Source organism: Choloepus didactylus, chromosome 6 (genome assembly GCF_015220235.1).
Source record: "Choloepus didactylus isolate mChoDid1 chromosome 6, mChoDid1.pri, whole genome shotgun sequence".
NCBI classification, from domain to species: Eukaryota; Metazoa; Chordata; class Mammalia; order Pilosa; family Megalonychidae; genus Choloepus; species Choloepus didactylus.
Window position 1 is genome coordinate 131628188 of NC_051312.1, and position 13403 is coordinate 131641590.

Genomic DNA, 13403 nt, shown 5'->3' on the forward strand with positions numbered 1-13403 from the left:
TAAGGACCCAACTGCTTCAGCAATTGCAAATGTCTCCGATTAAAACCAGCAGGGCTAATCTGAGTGTGAGTTGCTACAATACTGAAGAAGATAACAGTTTGATGAGTTTCTCTGACTCCCTGTGTCCAGAAGAGAAAATATTCGCAGGGAGAAAAAGGAACAAAGAAGAAAAGGGAAAGGAATGCTACACATGGGAAAATGTAAGGGTCTGTGCCACCGTCTACCCAGACCAGGCCAGCGTTGATGCCGCATTCTGCACCCACATGCCTTGCCTAGTTTTACCTCCTCACGGTTTCCTGGGTAGATGCAACCTCTAGAAACCATTGGGAACCCCCTGGAGGATTCTTTCATTCTAGTTGAGATTAGGGCAACCCCCATGGGAGTCCTTGGATCAAGAGGCCTGCAGGCAGGGGTAGGAATGAGAAAGAAGCCCCTTATTTTCCCTGATGTCCAATCCTGGGGAAACCTTCAGCTACATTAACTTGTTCTATTTTTAAAACACGTTTGCCTCTGAGAATTGGCCAGTTCTTGATTAGCTGTTAGGCTGGACAGGGTTGGTTGGAAACAAAAGGAAGGGAGTATACCAAGGAAAGAACAGTTACAGAAACCCAACAGCCCCAGAAAACACTAGGAATATGAAATGGACATCCGGTGGGCTTGAGAGTGACTACCACCATAATGAGTTTATGGCTGAATTAATGTGTCATGCTGGGGATGGGGTGGGGAAGAGAAGCAGAGGCTCTTTCCAACACCTGTCCAGGCACGGCGTTAGCCCTTCAGCTCTCCCAGGCAGTGGAGTCAGCCCCTGGTGTAGCTGCAGCTTTGCCTGTCCCTGCCCTGGTCTGAGGTCTCGAGAGCACCAGCTGCTTGCTTCAGCCGCACTGAACTCATAGGAAGGTCTGACAACAGCATTCCCCACAGGCCCAGCCTCCTTCAGAGACCCAGAAGACATCAAAGCCAGCGTCCAGGGCTTACATGTCTAAGACAGCACCCAGGTCGGTTATCTATGTGTAAATGCTGAGCCTAGGTTGGCAGAAAGTTTTTCTGAATCCCTATAATTCTGAAAATGTTTCTCCAGGATTGGGGTTTTTCCATTCAGGTCCCACATGAACTCCCTTAAAGAAATCTGTATTCTTCTTTTCTTGATTTGATTCAATTCAAAGAGAAGGTATTATTTGAACCAGGCTTTCACAGGTTCCTAAGAGTTCACTGGGCCCATGGTGTTTGTTCTGGCATTCACTCAGCAAGCATCTATGCCTGACTCTGAATGCCCAGTACTGAGCAGGCATTGGGCTTACAAAGATGAGGTCACTGGCTTCGAGGAAGATGCAATTTAATGCCGGAGACAGGCACAGAAATAATGAACTATGATAGAAAGCAGAATGGAATAAAGGCTAAATAGCAGCATTTAAAATGACTTCTGCCTTGAGATTCAATCTGCTGCTATCCTGGGTCTAGGCTGAGCTTCTCTGGCTACCTGAGAAGTGTGTCTATTGTCTTCCATTTCTGCTGAACTAATTCGGTATTCCTCAGTTTTTCCTTCCCTCCCTCCCTCTTCCTTCCCTCCCTTCCTCCATCTTTCCTTCCTTCCTTCCTTCCTTCCTTCCTTCCTTCCTTCCTTCCTCCCTGCCTCCCTCCCTCCCCCCCGCCCCGTTCCTTCTACCTCCTGTCACAAATGCTTTGATGTGGTCTTCTTTCAACCAAATGACAATAATGATCAATTCTGAATGTGTAGTGCATCACAAATCTCTTTAGGCCTTGGAAAACTCATGGTATTAATAAATGGAAGAAACTGTAATTGCACCTCAATATGTCTAATTCTTAAGGAACTGCTCTTACTATGGCATCATCTTGCTTCTGTATATGTTTTGAGGTTGAATTTAACTACCGGAAACCATTTTGAAGATGAAGTATACCTAATTTTTAAAAAATCCCCTTTAACCTTTATAATATTCTTATGAGTTAGATAATGAATGATACTTTCCTGGAAGAGTAGAGAGTTACCTTGTTTAAAATTGAAAGAGTAACAGTAATACCGGACAATTCCATAGTGCTTTAAATATTCCAAAGAGCATACACACACTATTCCATTTAATCCAATTAATCACTTACATGTACAGTCAGATGGCATCAACATTAGTTACACCAAATATATCATCTATACAAGTAACATTGAATAACAGTTAACTCTTATTCATGGCAGGCATGCTTCTAAGTGTTTTACATATTTTATCCCCAAGAATGTGTAAGGAATCATAATTACCAGTACCATTTTAAAGATGAGGAAACTGAGGCAGAGATGCATGAAGTAGCTTGCTCTGGATCACAGAGCCATTAAACAGCGGAGCTGGGTTGTGAACCCAGGCCATCTGTCTCCTAGGCACTATGCTGTACTGATGAGTCTCCCTCAGCTACTTTTTTTTTGCCTTTTAAAAGTCTTGTTGTTGTCATTGTTATTTTTTAATCTATTTTTATTAATTGAAAGTTTTCAACATGAGTTTTTTTAATCATGGTAACATGTATATATATATTAATAACATAAAATTTGTCATCTTAATTTTTAACTGTACAATTCAGTAGCATTAATTACTTTTACAATGTTGAGCTACATTATCACCTTATTTACTAAAACTTTTTCATCACTCAAAACAGAGACTCTTTATCCACTGTGATAGTTTGAAGCTATGCACTCCGGAAAAGGCTATGTTCTTTTAATCCATTCCTGTGGGTGCAGACCTATTGTGGGTGGGACCTTCTGATTAGGTTATTTTAGTTGAGGCATACCCCAGGGCGGGTCTTAATCTTCTTTCTGATACACAGAAGCTAAGAGATGAAATTGAGAAAAGCTCACAGAGAAAATCCTCAGAGAAGCTAAGAGATGACCCATGGAAAAAAAAGGAAGCCACTGAAACCAGATGTTAAAAGTAACAAAACTTGGGAGAGAAGGACTAGCAGACACTGGCCATGTGCCTTCCCATGTGACAGAGGTGTCCTGGATGCTGGCAGCCTGTCTTCAGAGTCCAGGTATCGTCATGTTGATATCTTAAATTGGATATTTTCATGAACTAAGAACTGTAGACTTGTAAGCTAATAAATCTCCATTGTAAAAGCCAACCCATTTCTGGTATATTGCATTCTGGCAGCCTTACCAAACCAAAACATCCACGAAGTAATAACTCCCCAATAACTCCCTGTCCCCCCTCTTTCCAGCCCCTGGTACCCCTTAATTTACCTTCTGTCTTATTCTAGATATTTCATATAGGTGGGATCATATGATATTGGTCCTTTTTTTTCTGTCCTATTTCATTTAGCATATAGTTTTCCAGGTTCATCTATGTTGTAGCATGTATCAGAACTTCATTCCTTTTTAATTCAGTCTGAGTAATATTCTATTGTATGGATAATACAGTATTTTGTTTGCTCATTCATCTGTTGATGGACACTTGGGTTGTTTCTACCTTCTAGCTACTGTGTATAATGCTGCTATCAAAACTGATGCACAAATGTCTGTTTGAGGGCCTGCTTCCAGTTCTTTGTGATATATACCTAAGAGCTGATTTGCCAGGTCATATGATAATTCTCTGTTTAGCTTTTTGAGGAACTGCCAAACAGTTTTCCACAGTGGCTGCACCATTTTACATTCCCACCAGCAAGGAATGAGAATTCCAATTTCTCTACATCCTCACCAACACTTGTTGTTTTCTGTGCTTTTAATAATAGCCATCCTAGTGGGTATGAGGTGGTATCACACTGTAGTTTTGATTTGCATTTCCCTAACTTCTTCTTTGTCCTAATCTTGATTTTTTTCTCCCTACCCACACAGATGTTGATTCTGAGTGTACTCCTTAAGAAACTTCCTGAGTATTAAACTCCTTCTCAGATTCTGCTTCCTGGGGAAGCAACCTGTGACTGAAGGTGTGAGCTTCTCTATCTGTCTGTCTGTCTATCTATCTATCTATCTATCTATCTATCTATCTATCTATCATCATCATCGTCTATCTACCTATCAATATGGGAAAGAAAGATTTCACACCTGTTATGTTCTATTTTTTTTTTTTTCACTAAATGGAAGCAAGGTCATTTCATAAGTGTAAAGGATGCATGCTGTACATTGCAATGTTCTAATGTTAGAGGAAAAATTAAAAATTTAAATGTACAGCAATAGGTAAATGGCTTAGAAAATTATGACATATTATTTGAACAGAATACATGATAATTAAGAAAATGATGTACCAACATAGAAAACTTGTGGTTTAGCCAAGATGAGGAGACTCGGATATAGTAAAGAGGATTGAAAAATTATTTGGAATAGCCACCATGGAAACAGGAAAGGGAGCTTACTGAAGACTGATAAAGGGAATGCTAAGTAACCCAATGGTACCAATCAGCTAGTTATACGGTTATTGACAATAATTTTAGCATGGAAGCAATGATTACGAGGACAGAAAACTATATTAACACAGAGTAAGAAAAATAATCCACTTTGAGAGGGGCAGCATAGTTGTAGTGGTTAGGAGCCTACTATGACCCCTTAAGGCCTTGGGTTCAAATTCTCACACCACCCCTTGGAACCTGAGGGCAGGGTTGGCTTTATTGGTATGCAGCACATCTTGCTTCTCCAAGGGTCCTGAGCTTGGTTAAAGCTCTGCTGCCACCATCTTGAAATGCTTACTTAACTCTATCCTTAAATTTATTAAGTGAAGTCGGATGGGACAACAGAGTGCATACAAGAGAGTCTATATGCAATGTGCATGCCCTCCGTGCCTTGCTGCCCCATTTGCATATAGTTTTCGGTATTGCTAGGCAGCTTCCTGTAGCAAGGTGTCATTTCAACTGGTTTAGAGCCTTGCTGAATGCCCATACATCGTGGAACCTGATCTCTGTGCTCAAGTTCCGTATCAGCATGTCTACAACTGAGTAAGAGAGACTGACAGCTCCGAGAGGCCACACTTTCCATTCTAACCAGAACTTGGCTGCAACACAGAAAAGGAAAAAAGATATGGCATTCTAAAAAACACTAACAACCAGGGAAATCTATCATATTCTTTCTTACTTGTGTTATTTTCCTGAATTAGCCAACCGTTGAAAATGAGGACATAAGAGGGAAGGGAAAGTTAGGGCAAACTTTTCCTTTTCCTTTCGGTCTTACTCACCAGTAAGCCAGAGGTAGGGAGTGTTGATAGAATATGCAAGTATCAAGAAGTGAAATAAAAAAACAGTTTTATGCAGCAATTCCACTGTCCTGGTAAGAATGAAATACATATGCATGTCCAGTCTCTGAAACACTGGTGATTCTGCATACGACTTAAATGCCCTTATATTTGCCTTTAAAACTGGCATTGCACAATATAAAATGAAATAGTAATTCATGTTAATAATTCAAATTTTCAATTGTCCTTTATTTAGAATGATTACCTGTCATGTTTTTTTGTTTGTGTTTTTTTTCTGCAATTTTATTGAGATATAGTCACATATCATACAATTGTCCAAAGTATACAATCAGTTGTTCACATTTTCATCATATAGTTGTGTATTCATCACCACAATCAATTTTTGAACATTTTCATTACTCCAAACCTGTTTTTGTTATATTTGTAATAAAATATTTTTAAATGAAAAAGCTTATATATTAAGTACTTTAATGTCACTTTTCCCCTTGCTTTTTGAACAAAGGCCCTGCATTTTCATTTTGCATTGGGCCCCTCCACTTATATAGCTGGCCCTGATTGGAGGGCATTGGCCAAGTTATTCAACCTCAGTTCCTCCATCTGTAAATTTAAAAAATGATGAAAGTTAATGCAAGGTGTTAATAATAGGGTGGTATATGGGAACTCAATATTTTATGCATGGTTATTTGGAAAAGGTTTATATGGCTGAATCCTAAGGTAGAGGAAGAAAAGGCAGAAGGGCTGGTGGATGGAAGGTAGAAGAGCTTGAGAGATTGGTGGCTTTAAGGGTGATGATTCTGAAGGAGTCAAGGTGGAAAGATAGGAAGTTGGGTTCACAGAGTGGGCTTTTTGAATTTCAAGATTTGGGCAATGGAATAGCTCTAGGTGATGACAAGATTAAATGGAATGGAGGTTAAATTGCTTGAAGTAAAGGAAATCAAGAAGCGGTGAGGTTAAGTTATCAGATGAATCATTCACTTGAATACTGAAGCCATTTGGGATGAAGACAGAGATTCAGACCTACGAGCTGGGGGTCAAAGTTCGCTAGGAATCTGTGAAAGTGGTTGAGGTCAATAAATGGCTGTGGCGAGCCTGGGAAGAGGGTAGGATAGTTGGATGGCATAAGCCTCAAAAGAAGAGGAGGTGTTGAACATAGCTGTTTGTTCCAGTATGAAGCTGGTTTCCAAAGGGGCTCCAAAAGGCTGAAAATAAGAGAAATTGCAAACTATTATAGGAGGGACCAAAAGCATGCATTTTATCTCAAGGGCAAGTAGGGTGAAGCCAGGGACAAATGCGGAAAACATCAAGACCTAATTGGGAGATAATAGGATCACAGACACAAATGTGAGCCAGGGATCAAAGTACAGCAAAGTGGAGGAAGCAACAGAACACAGCGAGTCAGGAAATAAGGATGGAGATGTCCAATAATTGGATGAGACTGATAAGGGATCCACTTAATGCCTGGTGGCTCCTGCTGCAGCCATCTGAAAGGGGCCCATGGGAGTCTGGATGAGCTTAGAAAGCCCATCTTTCCTCTGCCCCCAGAGAGCATCTGTAAGATGAAGGCAAGCAGCCCCCCATCCTTAGTAAGTGTGGTAAGCATGTGATAAAAAACCTGCCCCTGAACATTTCTCTCTTTGTCTAAATCAAATTAAATTTGCTGAGACCCCAAGGTTGATTTAAAACAAAACAAACAAAAACAAAAATACTCCAAAATGCTCAGGCTTCTCAGGTCTCAGCAGGTGGAGGTGAGGTACCTGCTTCTGTGGTGGTCATTTAGCCGTGCTCCTTGCCCAGGCCCACATGGGCGAGCTCACACCCTCTGTGCACGCTCGCTTGATCATGGGAAACCTTCGTGCGGGTTCCTGAGGCCATGGCAGGGGGTGCCCGTTGCTCCCAGAAGGCTCCCATGCAGCTCTCGCCACACAGGTCCCCGTTCCTCTGAGGCGCTGCATTCTCTCCCACTCACGATTCCACCTCTCTGCAAACAGCAGGCTTCTTCCTTCTCCCTCCCCTTCCTGATGATCCAGTCATCTTCTCTGGGGCCAGCCCTTTCCTTTTTAACCTTGGACTACAAAGCCACAAAGCTCCTTCCCTAGATGACAAATCCTATGGAATCGCTTCATTGTCCCTGAGTTTTAACAAAAATAGTGGCGCTTGGCCACTTCTTTCATTTGCCATGAAACAGAGGTAAATGCTGTTAACGAGTGAAGAAACTTAGACCTCAAGGACACAAAAGCCCGGGGTGGGGACGGAATGAGGGATGGGGAGGAGGGGAGGAAATACCTTTCATGCCTTTGTGTTGAGCCTACTGCAGAGAAAAACAAGACATAGGTAATTTCTGAGTAGCTTATTCTGCTCCATTAAAGTCTCAATAAATTGCCCTGCTACATGCAAATTCTTTGGAATGTGAGCCTGGTCTTTAGTGGATCCAGGCATCACCCCGGGAGGGGAGCATACATGAACAACGTAGCACTAGTTCCCCGTCCCAGAGGCCTGTCACTGTGGCTGGGAGAAGGTTGCTGAGTCTGAGACAGGAGCTGACCAGGCCTTAAGCATCGAGTCCCTCGAGGATCCAAGATCTCACTGTGCCCAGTGACCTTCTGCTTCCTGCAGTTACCCAGAAAATGACATTAAACCCAATTGCTCCATGTGTGCAGGCATACAAATGGATATCAGAAAGCATTTGCCTGAGGTTGGGGGTGATAAAGAGAATGTATTTCTGAGCCAAATACAATAAGCAAAGTGCACAAACCTTCTCAGGATTACTTATTAGCCCAGGGAAAAGGGAGTTGGGGGAGGGTGATTAGATGGGGAGATGGGGTGGGGGTCCTCCAGCCATACATCCACCAGCAATGGATCCTCCTGTTCTTTTCACTCTCATTTTGGGTAACACGATGGCAGTGTTAGAACACTTTTTTTTTTTCTTTTTCTCTTAACACGATGGCAATGTTAGAACACTTTCTTTTTTTCTTTTTCTCTTAATGGGAAAACAACCCTCTCGGGTCTCTCACTCCCAGTTAACACTCCATATACTGTCTGAGCTCTTAACTCACTGCCAGGGTCAGGGAGAGATAGAAAAAAATATCCCCTGCTGCGTTTTGCCCAGAAGCCACTTCTCTTTTTCTTTGTGCTTTCTGTTTTTGCCTCATTCATTTTCAGAAGTGGTAGCAGGTCCAAGCTCTTTGTTTTCTGTGGCTCTGTGTGTGTGTGTGTGTGTGTGTGTGTGTGTGTGTGTGTGTTTTACAACCCTGGCAAGGGGCATTAGTAAGAAAATCAATATTTGTTTCAAATGTGAAATTTACAGGAAGGGCCTGGGGGAGGAGAGAGAAGTTGAGGCAGATAACTGGAATGCTCAGAGAAGAGGGGCCTTCTTGGCAATTGGCCAGTCAGCTCCTGAGGGAGAAAGCCACCCTAGAAGGAGGGGCTGCTCCTTGCGCTGCTCAGGGATGTGGGCTGAGGCCCTGCTCCATGGAGGGCTGTGCTGAGACCGTGGTGCAGGGACCGATGGGCAGGGGGAGAAGCCCAGAATGAGTTTTGTAGGTGGACTGGGCAGGCCTAAAGGCTTCCCTTAGAGGCCTGGTGATGGCAGTAACCCCATAGCCACCTCCCAAGGGGTGAAGTCATATTGGCTTCAGGCCAGACCAGTTGTTCAAAGAGGGACTTAGCAGTCAGTGAAGGTTCTTGGTGTCAGTCAAGATACAGAGCTTTTTTCTGGAAGATTTCTCTAGTTTGCCCAGAACCCCGTACAATGGCTCAGGTACAGGGATGGGTTGCCATCCCTGAGGGAGGGGCTGAGAAAGCCAGCAAGGGCCGGCTAGGATGATGGAACTCAACCAAGTGGGCAAGGGTCAGGGCCAGCCCCCAGTCCCACAGACCAGCTGGAAACCAAAGCTGGAGCCCATCACACCGACGGGGCCATCACAAGTGGGGCCGGTTGAAGCTCGGTGAGCACACAGAGGGCTCGGGTCCACTAGATACTGAGTTTCAGACAGCAGAATTCAGACCGCTCCTCCTGGTAGTGACGTAACTGTCATGTGCCCCACGCAGGACCAGCTTCTCCCTAGAGGGGTGTGGGTCTGCGGATGAAAGTTCCCCAGGGCCTGTAACCGAATGGAATTGAAAACTGGCAGGGAAGAATCGACCCAGAGAAAGTTAAAGACTGAGGAAATTTGCCTTCAGAGGTTCCTACCATAAAGGAAGGGTGGGAGCATCAGGTAGAGAAGAAAAGTGTGGAGTAGAACAGTCACAATCCAGAGCTCTTCCACTGGCTGATTGTGGCAACCTCAGAAAATATCTTAACTTGGGTATGTCTCAGTTTACTTATCTTAAGGCAACCTTACCTATTCTGTAACGTAGGTCTGTAAGAATTACTTTTTCCTTAAATCAACTTAAATCTGATTTTGGATTTCCAGTTTTTTGAGCAAGTGGGAAATTTAGTTTTAGTCATTAGTGGAACTCTCTACCCTAGAGCTGTGCAAAGGCCCTGGGGTCTTATTCACTGTTCAGGCATCTAGAAGTCTTTTTTATTCACTCAATGAACACTTATTGACATCTACTTAGACCAACACTGTTGCAGGCACAGAATAAATATATGAACAGAAGAGAGCGTTCACATTCTAGAGGAGATGGCAAGGAGGAGGGGGTGGGCAGACAATAGATAAACAAATGAATTAATCCAAGAAATATGACGATTTCAGGAAGAGGTAAATTTTTGTGGTTTAGCAAAGCCCAGTAATTAACATACTTGTTCCCAGCTTGAGTTCTGAACCACTTGTGTCCTTAACACGTGAGTCAGGCAGTGGAGAGCCAAGTACCAGCTTCAAGACTCAGCCAAGCCAGGTTGGAGGATGTGGCTTAAGAGTGCAGCGCTGACCAGCTCCATGGTTCTGTACCCCCGCGTTAGACAGATTTGCACATCCAGTCTCAGGCTTTGCTGCTCAACCATAGGCCTCCCTCCCCTGGTTGGGGCAGGACCTTCCCCAAGAAACCGACTTCTTGGTCCAGAACAGACTCATGCCATCTGCATGAGGCAGATCTCAAAAAGAGAGGGAGGGGCTGAGCCACTTAGGCACAGCAACTTCTCTAGATTTGCCAATCCAATAAGACACACCTGCCCTGTTTGAACTAGACCAGGTTGACTAGCGTTACTCTTACTCTGCCTGATGGGAGGATCCTCCACATGAAAGGAAACATCAGGCGTATTTCCTTCTAACTCTATGAAGACAATAATACAGAGTGATCAGCTAGAGAGTGAGGAGTGGGGTGGGGGAGCATGGGGATTACTTTAGGCAGAGAAGGTAAAAAAGGCTCTCTGGGGAGGTGGCCTTTGATCAGAGACATGGCTGATGGGAAAGAGCCACCATGTGAATATCTGAGTGGGGGACAGCAAGGGTGAACACTCTGAAGAGGGAATAAGCTTGGTGGGTTCCGGGAAGATAAGGAAGACCAGTACTGCTGGAGATAAAGTTGGAGAGAGAGCCAGGGGCAAGGTTGTGTGGGCCCTGGTGGGTCCAGATGAAGAACCGGATGTTATTCTAATTGCAAATAGTTGCCCCAGGAGTGTGATAAGTGGGGAGGAGCCCAGAGGCGGGGAATGAGCCATTCTGGTAGAGAACTCACTGCTCTTGATTCCTCCTCAGGTGCTCTTTCTGTGACTTGCCCAGAAAGGTACTTGCTTTGGAAATTAGTGCTATTTACAAATACAGAGATAAGTTGTACCTTTCCTGGCCTTGCCCCATTGCTGCTGGCTTTGGCCTGAGGCTGAACTTGGGGCTGAGCTGCCCAGAAGTTAAAAAAGGAGATTAGAGATGCTATCAGAGAGACCGAATCCAACTTCCCCAGTCTTAGAAGAGCCGTTTCCAGCAAGGTGAGGCAGAGAGGAAGCCCCGTGATTTTGGATTCCTAGTCTAGAGTTCTTTCCATTGCGCCATATTAAAGTAATGCCCTCATTTTTCTGTCATAGATTTCATCTTCTTGTAGGCAAATAATGAGAAAATAAACAAGCATTTGTGGAGCATCTATCATGTTCAAAGACTTTCTACTGGCCCTGGCTCCACTTTTACTACCTCATTTATTTTCTTTTTTTCTTCCCACTTGTTCTCCTTTCCTCTGTTTCATGCTCTTTAAAACCACATACACACACAAAGACTATTTTTATAGCAGTTTTAGGTTTACAGAAAGGTTGAGCCAAAAGTACAGAGAGTTTCCATCTACCCTTCTCCCCCTTTCTGCATAGTTTCCCTTATTAACATCTCACATTAGTGAGGTACTTTTGTTACAGTTAATGAACAAATATTAACTAAACCATTATTATTAATGATAAAAGTCCATAGTTTACATTGGGGTTCACTCCTTGTGTTGTACAGTTCTGTGGGTTTTGACAATGCATAATATCATGTTACCTCTTAGAATTGAAGTTTCACTGTGCTAAAAATGCCCTGTGCTCCACCCTCTCTCAGTCCCCCTTCCCCCAACCCCTTGCCCTCCCTCTTTTAAGTATTTCTTGAGAACCTACTAAGTGCTAAGTTTAGTAGTGTGATCTTGAGCAAAATAGTGTCACCGGGACACAGTTTCCCCTTCTATAAACAGAGCTGATCATAATTGCCAGCCCATGTCACTAGGTGTGCTGGTTTGGATATATTGTGTCCCCAAAATGCCATTATCTTTGATGCAGTCTTGTGTGGGCAGGAAAGTATTGGTGTTGATTGGGTTGGAGACTTTTGATTGGATGTTTCCATGGAGATGTGATCACTGAACTGTGGGCAAGATCTTTCATTGGATAATTTCCATGGAGGTGTAGCCCGCCCATTCAGCATGGGCCTTGATTAGTTTACTGGAGCACTATAAGAGCTCAGACTGAAGGAGCAAGCTTGCTACAGCCAAGAGGGACACTTTGAAGAATGCACAGGAGCTGAGAAGAGAGGAGCTGCAGATGAGAGACAGTTTGAAGATGGTGGTTGAAAGCAGACTTTTGCTCCAGAGAAGCTAAAAGAGGAAAAACACCCCAAGAGCAACTAAGAGTGACATTTTTGAGGAACTGCAGCCTAGAGAGGAACGTCCTGGGAGAAAGCCATTTTGAAACCAGAACTCTGGAGCAGACACCAGTCACGTGCCTTCCCAGCTAACAGAGGTTTTCCAGATACCATTGGCCATCCTCCAGTGAAGGTACCCGATTGTTGATGCATTACCTTGGACACTTTATGGCCTTAAGACTGTAACTTTGTAACCAAATAAACCCCCTTTATAAAAGCACATCCATTTAGGGTGTTTTGCATCCCGGCAGCATTAGCAAACTAGAACACTAGGTGACTGTAAGAATTAAATGAGGTAACAAATGTGGAACATTTGTAAACTGTCAGTTTTTACTAAGCTGTAAGGAGAAATGTTTTTATCACTCATTGATGGAAGGTAAGAAATCTGCGGGCTTGGTGAGCAGCCCCTGCTTGTTATAATGATGCAACCTCGGCTAGGCTTCCTTGCCAGGGCTTCTCCACTCACCGCCCAGCTCCTTAATCAGTAAGTATTTCATCTTCCCTGCTGCTGTTTTCTTTTTTCCCCTTCTTCCCCCACCCCCGGGGGAAACTCTGACCAGACACAGCAGCTGGTAGTCAGCAGAGTGCCTTTTTTTTTTTGACCTGATTATCTCAGTGGGCTTGCCTGGGGCACTGGAGGTCATGCCGTAGCCCTCCAGTCCTGGGCTCCCTCTGGCAGCTGCCCAGCACTCTGGCCAGTGCCACCCAACACAGGATTTCAAATCCATGCAGGCCAGGAGGAGAAAATAAAAATAGAGGAGAGTTAGAGCAGGGTTTCTCAACCCACTCTATCTTGGGCCAGGTAATTCTTTGTTGTGGGGGCCTGTCCTTGGCTCTCTAGGATGTTTGGCAGTATCTCTGGCCTCTACCCACTAGATGCCAGTAGCATTCCCCAGTTGTGGCAACCCAAAATGTCTCCGGACGTTGCAGATGTCCCCCAGTATCCCAAATCTCCTCCAGTGGAGAACCACTGGTCTAGAGTGTCCCAGTTTCAATTGCAAAAGGGTGAGTTGAACACCAGTTCAACTTTTTCATTCTTTTAATGTAAATCTAAGAATCTGTTTTTAAGTTTTGCTCTTAATGTATTACGTATGTGCATTAGAAAATGACTGAGTTTTCCCTGATTAAATGTGAATTTGTTCCAATATGATTCATTTATTAGGGAAAAACTTGAGCATAATGCAAGTTTTGCATTTGCTTA